The sequence below is a fragment of the Centruroides vittatus genome, unplaced genomic scaffold, assembly GCF_030686945.1.
Source record: "Centruroides vittatus isolate TY-2023 unplaced genomic scaffold, ASM3068694v2 contig_120, whole genome shotgun sequence".
NCBI lineage: Eukaryota > Metazoa > Arthropoda > Arachnida > Scorpiones > Buthidae > Centruroides > Centruroides vittatus.
Genome location: NW_027120768.1, coordinates 299,168 through 312,632, shown reverse-complemented (window position 1 = coordinate 312,632; position 13,465 = coordinate 299,168). Strand labels below are relative to the sequence as shown.

Sequence of the window (13,465 nt, the reverse complement as noted above, 5' to 3'; positions counted from 1 at the left end):
TATAGAATGAGGTGTGACTTTAAAGATCAAAATAAAGAAAATTAGATTTATTAATACAATTTTAATTTTATTTCATTTAATTACAAGTAAAATATCAAATGCGTGTAAATGCACACATTGTCCTGCAAAAATTACTGGCATTTTAAACTTTAAGGAAAAAGATTGTAAAATCGACAACATAATTTGTTCATGTAAAACTGGACAATCGGGGACCTTTTTTGCCAATTCTTAACAGTCGAATCCACTCTGTCGATTACACTTATGAGTTTCTTTGAATTCTGATTTCTGAATAATCATCTGTTTTCACGTGGGAATGGATTAAAACTTATATTGGGCTCCTGTGTCATTTTGGAATTTCAATCTGGAATTCAATTCAAAAGCTTTGCTTTTCCTATTGCTATTCATCTTTACTCCTGACAATATACAAGAATGATTCAAACGATTCAGATAAAATACTTTTGTTTTTAAACATCAGAGGGTGAGCATCTGGTAAAAGATGTGAATACATGGTTCGCAAAAATTATTTGCAAAAACACAAAGAATCTTTTGCTCGCACATATAGGATGACCTGGGAATTTGAAGCTGTGATATATGAATAAAAACCTCGTCTTATATGCGAGTAAATATGGTAATTTAATATGTCTAATTTTCATAATTAATTGCATAAATAAATGTAGTAAAAATTGTATATATTCTTGTAAACATCAAAATAATAATAGAATTATGAAAGATTGTTGATGAAGAAACTGTTATAATGGACTTTTAGAAATGTTGGGTTACTAACAACTCAGACGCGACAGATGATGATGAACAGCAGTTCAAGGAGGTTGAAGAGTATGATGGCGATGAAATAGGAAAGGAGAATGATGACAATGAAGTATTGTTTCAATAACTTTACATATTTTTTTAAATTGCAGATTGCTAATTTTTTGTAGGTAAATAAAATTAATAATAAAAGGCTGATTTATATTCAGTCCAGTATGGTATTTTCTATTTTATTTTTATTAATTAATCACAGTATTTCATCAGAATTAGAAAATTCTGATTTCTGTGATTTTATCAAATATGAATTTTAATATCTTTATATGATAACAATGAAACAATAAGAATTAGCAATGAAAAGAAAAAAGTTTTGTAATTAATTAAATTTTAAATTTAAGTTGATATTGAATTGTAGGAGTGTTAAAGAATTTTAGTATGCTTGCAGTCTTCTATGGTATACAAAATATGGTGTTTGGATGTGAGAAATTATTGCCTGTTTGACTATAACAGATTAATTTATGTATCAATAGCCATAGACAAGCAATATTTTTATTATCTTTATATGATGGGGCTGAGTTTTGCATGTGTCTTCTGATTTGTTTATTGCTTGAAAACTATAAATGATGAATTAAGGATGAATGTGATTGAAGTACTTTTTTGTTGGTTTTTTTTATTTGAAGTTTATAAGTTATATACAGTTTCTTTTGTTCATAACAACAAAAACATCAATCCAATTCTATTAGATATGCCAAACGAACTGCCAGATTATTAATCAGGTCTGTACCAAGGCTAATTTAACAATTAGAAATATAAAGTAATTTGGCTGTAGATAGGCAGTTAGGCTGACATCTAATAGTAAATTAAGTAACTAGAAACAAATTTAATTTTTAAATTTAGAATTTTCTGGAAGAAAATTACTTTATATAATTGTTAAATTAGCCTTGTTACAGTAATCAATAATCTAACAGTTTTGTTTGCTATTTCTTTTGTTGTAATACATGTTTTATACGTGCAAATTTACTCATATGCGATAGATAAATAAGGGAATAAAATCAATAAAATGTAAAAACTGCTTCTGCTCATATGAAATTTTTTATGAGGCGACTACTGTATACTTCACATTATCAAGTAATATCATTTAAACACAAAATACAAGACCCTACAGAAGAATATAAAAATATGTATATGATGTCTTGCTCATCCAAATTTAATCACTTGTGTTGTCCTGTAAGTATGTATTACGCTGTTCTATTGAATTTGTGTGATAAAAGCATTTAACACCATGTCTGAGGTACTGTATTAAGTGTCCTGATTATAAGAATACAAGTAGTACATTTCAGGTATTAAGAAGATATTTGAAAGAATAAAATGTTTTGGAAAATTATATAGATTTTAAGGGTCTACTCCTTATACCCTTGTACAGATATTTTTTTTTATAAGAAAGGCAGAGTTAGGACTAGACTCTTAACTCTATTTTTCTTACAAGCCCTGTTATTTAGAAAATTTATTAGTATAAGCTTAGTAAATTTACCAAGTTAAATTACATGAAATTCTGTGATGTGATGATTTTTAGAATCGCTTATACCACAATATAAGAGAAACAATTGTATTGATGTTGTTAAGTTTGGTTATGAAATATATTATTTGGAATGCTTTACAAGTTGTAATAATAACTACTAAGCAAATGTTTTTGTACCAAAACGGTAAATATTGCACATATTATTGATAGAATCAATGATATTCTTTTATTGTATGATTGATTGATTGATTAACTACTAAAAACTACAATTTAATATTTATTTACATAGTAATTAAAGAAAATCTCTGAGAAAAATTGCGACTCAATGTGAGAAGTGAATAAGAAAAATATTTTGTTGCTATGCAAACAGAATAATCACAGGCAGTGTGTTTGATTTTATGTAAATATTTCTTTAGTGAAATTGAGGTATTAAGAGTAATCCAAGTATTAAATTGAAAGTCAATACATTTACTGTCATGTGTTAAAGAAAGTTGATAAAATAGAAAAGAATTAAATTTTATATGGATTAATGATAAAGTTAAACATTCAATTGTGGAACATCAAGATATAGAAAAATATTTATCTAAATTGTTTAATTTACTATAAGATTATATAAATGTGTAATTTTCCAAAAGAAAAATGTTGAAGGAAATTTTTTGATATAGAAATAATATATTGAAGTATAAAGTAGTGGTTACCATGTATTAAATACAGACAAATCTTTGGTGCATCTTTGACCTTATGTAGTCAACTCTTTTTTTATAAAGCTAGATCCTGAAAATATAGATTCAGTAACATTTAAAGTACTTGCAATATTTCCTTATTAGAATAAAATGAATGTTTTTCTAGTTTAATATTACTTGTATTCTAATACTTAATCAAATGTGCATGCTATTCAGCACAGAGTGATCCATTCACAGCTACAACTTCTGTTTGTTTACCATATTTCTCTATCTATAAAAGTTAAATTTAAATATTTTCAAGAAAATTGTTTATTTTGTATACTTTATTATATCTAATCTATTATTTTAGTAGAATAAGAATTGAGTAGCAATTTTCTGTAAATAACTTAGATATTTCTTTTAAACAAATAATATTTTATTATTGCTTTTTATTTATCGTTTACAGAGTATAAGATTAAATATATATTTATAATTTAGTATTTTTTCTTCTGCTTTGAAAACAAAATAAATTTTTAATTTTATTCATATTTCTTTCTTACTTATTATTGGAAAAGTATGTTTCTCATGCAGTGAATTTAAATAATAAACTATATTAAATGATTTATTCCGTTTTCTAACTGTGATTAGGACAAGTTATTGTATAAATGACATGAAAATAAAAATAGAAATATACTACAAAAAATTGTTTTTATTTTATGGAATTTTTATATATCTGTTGTAGTTGTTGATTAATTTAAAGGAATGAGTTTTTTAAAGTGGATCAAAAATTAGAAATACGAATGCAAAATAAAATTTGTAAACTAATGTTTATTAATATATTTGATTTATAAAGTTTATTTTTAGGTTTCATAAATTTTATGTAACTGACAGTACATAAAATTAAAATGAAAATATTTAATGAGTACTTTCTACTCAAACTCTGACAGAATATTTTAAAATGTTCCGACAAAGCCTAAAACTTACCTATCTCTTATGAATTTTAGTACCATTATACTTAAGTTTATATTTCATAAAACTCTTGGCTGTTAGAATATTGTTAAATGTAAAATGTGTTCCTTTAAAAATTTTATATATAGTTCTTTTTGAAGATTGATTTTTACTTGTTCACAACTAGTTAATCCTTTTGTACAAGTTCATTTAACTTGGACAAAAGGATTTAAATTAAAGCTAATTTATATAATGATATGTTAATTTTGTTATATTTTTTATATGAAGCATATTAATGTTTGTTTGTTTAGTTAAGTTACAGCAAGGCAACACATGGGCGATCTGCCTAGGGAGGATGCCTTCCGGGAGGTCTTTTTAAGGGTAACTGGCCCCTATTCAGGCATTACAGACATGGAGTAAAATACAAGCTCAGAAAACTCCACGTGGCCAGCCCATCCTGGCGAGGCACAAACTCACGACTGAACTCCCAGTGTTCAGGGAATGGAACCACTTGGTCACTGGTGGGTTAAAGCATATTAATTAATATAAATATGTTATATAAAAAACTAAATATTTTTTCTTAAAATGATCAAACATTGATATTAAACGGTTAAAGATTATTAGAAAATCAAAAATTGTAAATTACTGCAATAACTGATGTACTGTACAATGTATAAATAACTCAAAAAACATCTAAATTCAGTAAAGAACACAAATTTATTAAATGAAGTAATACTTTCGACCATGTTTAAAGGTCATCAAAAATTTGTACACTTCTAAATTTATTGATTTATAAGTCCAAAAAGCATATTATTATGCTTTTAATTAAATAATCTATTGTTTTTTGTTTTTGTATTTTACATATTAATGAAAAAAAATAAATGAAAAATTGTTCTAAATAAAATATTTATATTGCTTATAATTAATCTTTATTTGGGCGTTTTTTAAATATTTATAAATAATGTCCTATAAAAAAAAGATGAGTCAACTCTATATACATGTTATTGTATCACAAGGTAATTGGCTCTACATAATTTAGTTTTTATATGATATGCCATTTGAGGAAAGAAGCCAATATTTTGCTTAATTAGCATCATAAGCAAATAGTTGTTGATTAATTTTTTGTTTTAATCGGTCAACAGAGATAAGTACAATAATTATTTTCACAAAGTTCAATGATGTATCAAAGTTGGAAATTGAGATATTCTGATGATGCAATATGTTGTTATTTTTGAAAATAAACAAGTATTTTATGTATAATCAAAACACTAATGAAGCAAAAGGCTTTCTTCTTATCAGAAAATGTGAAAAGTTTGACTTACTTAATTATATAAAATTTAATTTTATTTAGCAAATACTACTATTGCAGTTGGATCAACAGTAACTAAAATTACTAGCGAAATACCTTAATAAGACTTAAGATATTTTAAGATAGAGTGAAATTATTATTGCATTATTTCATATAGTCCATCGAATTTAAACTATACATAATAGGATTACATTAATTAATGTCTGGTTATTATTAAATCAGAATTTAATTTTACATCATATTGAATTACTATTGATGGTTATAAACATTATTAATGAGTAGAATAATTCATAGATGCATGGCCACCTATCTAGATATCTATTGATGATAATATTTATTAAATTATTTGGAATAAATTCAACTTAGAAATTTATGACAAAAGAATGGCTAAGAGCAAGATATGGATTCATAACTCCTTCTTAAAGCAAATATATTTGGCAACACAATAATTATTTAATAATCTTAGTGTTAATGTCACTATTGTCATTTTACACTTTTCATCTTATAGAAACTGACTCAGAGACTGATAAATGTAGAGAATTGTTTGTTCATAAATTTTGAGTCTTACCTCATATTAAATGTTTTTAGTATCGATTTTTAAAAAGTTCCAAACTTTAGTTTTGTTTGTTACTCGACTGCCTTTAGTTACCGTCCAAGTAGGGTTACTTGAGGAAGTATTTATTTTTTCCTGTAATCTTACCTTATCTCATAGGAAAATATTTTTAAAAAATTGTATAAAAATTGAACAGAAAAATTAAAATTTTAATTTGAAAAACTTTTTAATTACAGATTAAATAGTTATGTACAAACTGACTACAAAATTTTAAAAGTTAATAAAAAATAAAAAAAACAGAAATTCATTTTACATTCTTATTTTTACTATCAAGAAGAGATCTAACAAGATATTTTGCATCCAAGGCAATAAGTATAAATTTCCACTTACAAGCTAAGTTTAAGTTTTTTGATTAGCTTGACTTCTTTATTCGAGAGAATTGTCCAATTGCAAAGTTATAATGGATGATGCCTCCTCTTTCTGTTGATGGTGCACCTTGATATATCATACTTTTTCTAAATTTTGTAGAGCGATGCCTCATTTTTATTTTCCTGACTCTGTTATATGTAATAGAGGAAAAGTATGGCAATCGGTCAAAAAATGACTCTCCAAGATTTATATATTTTTGGACTTCGGACCTTGAAACATTGAGAAATGCAAAAAAATTCAGAGGATTTTTTTTCTGTATGTATGGATGTTTGTGTGTATGGGGGGCATGATTTTGTTCACCCCTTTTTGAAGCTTAATAACTCCTGCGCTTTTTGTCAAAAATTTCCGAAATTTTGCAGGGACGTTTGTGTATTAGGGGGATCGATGCTATTAAATTTTCACGGTTAAAAGTTGTCGGGATGGGGAGATAAAAGGGGATTGCGTGTCATCTTGAGTAGGGTTGGATTTAATGACGCTTTTACATTATTAGCATTTACAGTTTTTTATAAAACCCATCCCTACATTATAAAAAATTTAAAAATAAAACTTTTTGCCATTTTATAATAATTAAAAATATTAAAAAATTTTTAAAACTAAAATATAATAGATGGCGCCAACAAAATTATAATTGTTACTGGAATTTTTGTTTGCGGTATTGAATTTGTTCAAAATTAATAAACATATGCGGTGTGTCAATAAATAAATATACATTTCAATAATGCAAAACTCAAATATGCATTTTTTTTTTAGCAGGAAATCTATGGTACTTAGAGCTAAGGCAAACAATTGAAGAGATTTATACAACAGTTTTCTCAACAAACTTCTTAGTCAGTTTTTTGTATTACTTATTTAATAATGTCAACAATTCATGGGCATCAATAATGAACCATTTGAAGACCTGAAGTTGCATATCTCAAAAATTTATTATATATGCCTAAATCGTGATGATGTAATAAAACATAATTGCTAAACTATGTCATTTAATATTTTTGTTGGAAAATATTTAAATATTAAAAATTTTAAGAATTTATCTGTGTTGGCTATCAAAGTGTGTGTATATGTGAGGGGTATAGGTGTGTGGGAGGTGTGTATACATATACATATAGTGTATGTATATGTATATTATATTATATATATATATGAATGATACGATAAAGATACAGCAGCTGACACAACTATTTACAAATTTAAATATTCATTAATTTTCTAAAATCTTATTAGTATCTAAATAGAAAAAGAAAACAAAGTTAAAAATTAACTCTGAAAATAAATAAAAAGTTCAAGTAGGAAATTTCGAAACAAATTAAATTTTCTAAGAAATAATACAATTTCCTTGAATTACAAAAAAAACTGAGACAACAAAATGTACTTTTGAATTTACTGCAATTAAAAATTTTCATTTTACTTTCAAGGAAATATAGTTTTTGAAATGAGGGAAAAAAGGATTTGAATTTTATAATTACAGATTTAAACTAGACATTTTAAAATCTGAATTTGTGTTTTATACTTTAAAGTTTATATAAAAGTAAACCTTTTATATAAACAATATCATTTTTAAAATAAATTAAAATATTCTAAAAATAAGTATTTTCATAGATGAAATTTGGTTACATTTAAGAGTATGAAAATAAACTAAAAAATTATCAGATAAATATTTAACAGACAAAAAAATATTTATTCTTGTCATGCTTAAATTGTTGTAATTAAGGCATATTTTGGGCATGCAGCATTGCTGCTTGGACTACTGGCGATGCCTCATATGACAATGCTTTTGTATTATTGGCCGTAGGGCAATGTATGTCCTTTGCTCTTTTTTGTGTCATGATTGTAATAAACTATGAAATTATTCTGACATTGTCTTTACTGTTAACAATAATTAAATCTTTACTAATTAACACAAAGTTTATTGTAACAGATTTGGCTTTTTTATAAAGCTGTTGTCATGTTCTTGTATAGAAATCTATCAAACTACAATTTAAAGTATTGAAGTGTTTTAATTCAAATAGAATATACAGTATTAATAGAACAAAGTTCTGTCTAATTCAAATAAGGAAATCAAGCATGTGTTGGAACAAAATCAAAAATTAACACTTACATCTAACAATTTTTTTTATCCTACATGTAAGGTAAAAGAAAAAGTTAGATGCTTTCAGCTATTTTTGTATAGATTAATGTTTAAGAACCTGATTTTTGAACCTGGCCTTTAAAAAAAGTCCAGCAATGAGTTGCATAACGTTCCTGATAAAAAAAATATTTGTCTGAGAAAGACACATTATCACAAAATTAAAATAGTGTGTGGCTCCATGTTACAAGATTTTATTTAAAAAAGAATTTTTATACTATTAATTATTATTATTATAGAAAGGCAAAAGGCTTAATTTTCAGGATAGAGATGAGTTTTTTAAAAAATCGTAAATTTCCACGAGGAGTAAAATTTTCATTAAGTCCGACTGCTTTGAAATATGACACGCGACCCTCTATATCTCCATCCTTTGACCTTTAACCACCAAAATTTAATAGCATTGATGCTCTTTATAAACAAGTTACTATTCATTTACTATGCCAAATTTCATTTCTTAATCTTTATCTCATCCTGAGATATTAAATGAAATAGATGCTGACACACGCATGGAACGTTTTCTTGTTTTTTTGACTATTTTTGGGTTAAGGGAGTATCAACATATTGAGATTTGCAAAAACCAGGAGGTTCAAATGTGACATGGTAACAATACTTTCTCATGTTGTATAATAGCTGAGAAAGTAGAAGGCCAAAAGAATGTTTTCTATAAATTCTGAACATATCAATCATTAAATGAACTTTAAATGCAGTTATTACTTATTGTTTTACACTAAGACAAAGCTCAAAAATTATACTCAAAGTTTCATTGTTGTGCTTGCTATATTGTAGTTATTTGATTTATTATTTATTTATTTATCTTAGTTACGTGAGGAAAAGTTTGATTGAGACAAAAGATTCCCACCCCCTCATAACAATAAAACCCAAAGCAAAAAATCCAGCGAGTTGCTTAACTTTCCTTGCAATATATAAAACCATGTATGTAGTGCCATCTGTTATGATATTTTATTATTAAAACTTTTTACAACTTTAATTATTATAAACTGATGAAAAGCTTAATTTTGAGGGTAGGGACAGGTTTTATAAAAAGAATTGTAAATGCTAATAACAAGTAAAATCATCATTAAGTGTGATCCTACTGGAGATATACAGAACCCCCTTTATCTCCTTACTGCCTTGCCGTTTAATCACCAAAATTTAATGTTATCAATTCCCCTAATAAACAAACCTCTGTGCCAAATTTCAGAAATTCTTGACAAAGGGCACAGGAGCTATTAAATTTTAAAGTGGATAACAAAATTGTGTCCCCAAAACACACTAACATGTATACATACAGAAAAAAAACCCTGAATTTTTTTGCATTTCTCAACATTTGAAGGTCTTGAGTCCAGAAATGTAAAAATCTGGGGGTCATTTTTTGCTGGATTACCATCCTTTCCCTCTGTTATATATAACAGCCAGGAAAGTAAAAAATAAATAACAAATAAATAAATACTTCAGAAACCTCAGACGAAGTGAAGAAATGGTTTAAACTCAGCCATGGGTAGTATGTTGATAAACTGGTTTTTAAAATTATTGTATACTTTGTATATTTGATAATACTGGATTACAGATGATTTGTTAGGAACCCTTCCGGAAAATTTCGGAACAAAACTCCAAAAGGTTTGTGGGTGTGTAGCAAAAGAGGAAATAATTTTATGAAAGTTGTTTTGAAAGCTAATGCGACATTCAGAATAATACTGTTTTTGTATAACACAGTGTATATATAAGTTGTGAGGATTACAAGATCTTTGCCACTTTTTCCATTGTTTTCTAAGAAGATTTCTAAGCTTTTTTAGGTGATGCAAAAACCATTTGGGAAATGAGATTTCAATTTTGTGAGTTTGAAAAAATTTATCGATAGAATTTTGTGAGATAAATCTATGATTCTTTTTAAAGGCAGATAGGAAAAGTCTAAAAATGACCACTCTGTTGCACAAATGTGTTTGGCAGCTTCTTTCCGATTAAATTGCGTCCATAGAGGTATTTTGGTAAACTGTTTTGATTTGGGAATTTTTATGCAACTGGAAACTTCCAAGCATATTGCTGTATAGTCCAATGAGAATCCATTAATTGGTTAGGTATTGAAGCGACAATTGTAACTGTGAAAGCCAGGTCAAAAAAGGAGTTCTTCCGGGTATTTATAAAACTTTTTATAAAAATGGCTTGGAATTAGTCTTTCTTGGATATAAACAAGTTATTTTTTAATAAATTTTTATTTGGGTTATTAATTCATTTATATTTAAAGAAGTTAAATAATAATTATATAGTTTATATAGCATTTCAATATTTTATAATTGAACTGGCATATCTTTAGATTGGAATATTGCATTTTTGATAAATTCTTCTGAAAAGTACTATGTAATTTATTATGAAATGTATTATTAATTTATTTTATTGAACAAATTCTTTATTTATTTTTAAGAAAAAGTTTAAATCATTTATAGTTTCTACAAGTAAAATCCATATATTCATTGGATTTGTAGTTCTAAATATATTATGGTTTATTAATTATTTAAGATAGTTGATAAATGTTTGCAAGAAATGTTAATTTTAAAAAATTGACATAAAATATTAAATTTTAAATAATAGAATTCAAAAATAATTTATTATGTGGATACATCATTAATGATTTGAGTTCAAGTAGTTATATATACAAGAATAACTACATAATCTAGAATTTCTAGAAGTTCAATAAATTTTATGAATATTCTGTGTGTGTAAAACAATACAAATTTTTGAAAATTAACAAATTCTGGAATTATCACATATTTTTATTGCATTGAATAAGGAATTGAATTAGAAAGGCTGTGTTATTTTTTAGAAATTTATTTTAGATAAATAATTTAGATAATCATACTCTTCCATGTAAAGATATTTAATTTAAATTTCTGAACTTTCAATTAAATGAAACAAATGTGTTATGTAAATTAATTGTAGCTGTTACCAATATATGATGATAAGATCATTGTACCGTAGATAGATTTTACAGTAGAAAAATTACATTCTGTTAGCAAAGACATGTTACAGAGTTAGAACAAATTAAATAAATAGAAATAAATGATTGCAGTACTTATAATATTAATTTGGACTCTCTTATATCTGAATAACATCCAACTTGGAGTATTTGAATGGAATATTAGAAAATATTGCTAAATAATGTAAGAATTATAGAAGTTCAAATTTAAAAAAGAACTTCCAACTGGAAAATAATCAAACAGAATCCTATGCCAACCGTTTCCTTTCCAGCAATAATTTAAAAATTTCACAAATGTTTTCAAGCTGCTTTACAATTCTACATCGACGTTTTCCTTTCCAGCACTATGTAGAATTCTGCTTGAAGTTCAGATTTTATTCTGATTTTTCTCTTGATTCTATTAAAATTAATTAATTTGCATTATTTAATTATCAATTTGTAGCAATGTATCTAAAATGATTTCATTGGGCTGCAATTTGAAAAAATTGTAGATCTCTAAATTCCCACTGTCGTCCATCTGTCTGCCCTTCCTTATTCTCGAGGATGTTGTTAGATGAAAGCGAAGACCAGATATGGAAATCGTAGTGGCAGGAGGCCCTGATTAACCATATATGAACTTCCGACCTAGACTGGAAGTCACGTGATTTCAATTCAAAAATTTTCCTTAGAACAGATTTAGATAGATTATTGGCATGACTTTATTGTTATCAGGGAAAGTGTGATGTACTGTACAGAGGCAAGGCACTACTAATTTGAGATAGAGAACATATATTTTAAATTTAAAAAATTAAAAATATAAAAAATTACAGCCCGGCATTGTGACAATGTCACAATAATTTTTGTGATTTTTTAATAAATTTACTAACTTGAATTGAACAATGATAAATATCAAAATAACTCAGTAATTCTGATACTAAATATATATTTATATGTACAAACATGCTGTATATAATTTCAATAACTTTTAGAATTGCCAAACAATCTCTTAGATCATTTGTTTGACATAATTTATAGAATGTGTTATAATCTCAAAAATTCATGTTATTCAAATGATGTATATACTTTGAAGAATTTTATTTGCTTAGACTATCAGGAAAATTTCAAATATTTTGTTGCATTTAAACTCTTTGTTATCAACTGTATATTCTGAATATATAAGATGAATGGGAAAAAATTTCTTTACATTTTTATAAGGCATCTAAAAATAATGTCTGAATTGTCTCATTGATGTATGGCCAAAAGATGTGGTGCTATATTCTGGTCACTATATACTTTAACACATTTTTGAAAAGAAGGAATGCAGAACAGTAGGTGCTAAAGAAGAAATTTGACTACTGAAAGGTGGGCTTGTATCATATTGCTTGGATCACTGCAGCTTTACATGTATAATGTAAAATTATCAAGAAGACATTTTAAATTTAACTGAAACAAATTTTAAATTCTGTAATTTTGAAAAACTTTAATGACTTCTGAAATTGTTGGACATATAATTTTTAATGCATATTATATTTATTTAGACTTAATTAACTAATCATTTTTTATGTTTAAATAATTAAAAGGTTTAAAAAATATTGTTTTCACTTGAAACAATTATTTCTTCAAATAATTGCTCTAACAACTTTCGGTAAGTTCTAAGCATCAAGATTTTAAGAAATATTTCTTCCATCATTTATCATGCTATATTCAATTAACTTCAATTTATTATATACCGATAGACAGTTTATCCATTTTTCATTTTTTATGAAGCTAAATCATCTGTTTCAATCAAGAATTCCAATAGAAAAATGATAAGTATGAAAACTATTAATAAAATTATTTTTAAAAATGTACAGTTATTGTTGTTTAAAAATTTGTGTGTGTAATCTAAAAAAGTGCAGTATTGTTAACATTTATGGCTCAAGGGATAAATATTTTTAACAACAGATCAAGCTACGGCTACTTTCTTTAGTTATGAAGACACGGCCCCGATTCTAGCATGGTTTCTTATTAAAGCCATACAGTATATCCCTCACAGCTTACACAACAGGAGATAAATAGTTTATTATGTTTGCAAACAGGGAAAATGTAATAATGCAGTTATAGATATATTTTTAAAGAAATAATAGTATTTGTTATTGTTTTCAAGACAGCAGAAATTGAATTTTTAAATACCAATATTTATTTATTTATTTTATTTTGCAAATAAGTTTG

The 13,465-nt window shown here is 26.1% G+C and overlaps 1 protein-coding gene across 4 annotated transcripts in view; it reads left to right on the top strand.

Moving 5' to 3' along the window:
- The window catches only part of LOC136984350 (uncharacterized), a 147,866-nt gene that overhangs the window by 33,789 nt on the left and 100,612 nt on the right, over positions 1-13,465 (top strand). The gene's annotated exons all lie outside the window — the stretch shown is intronic.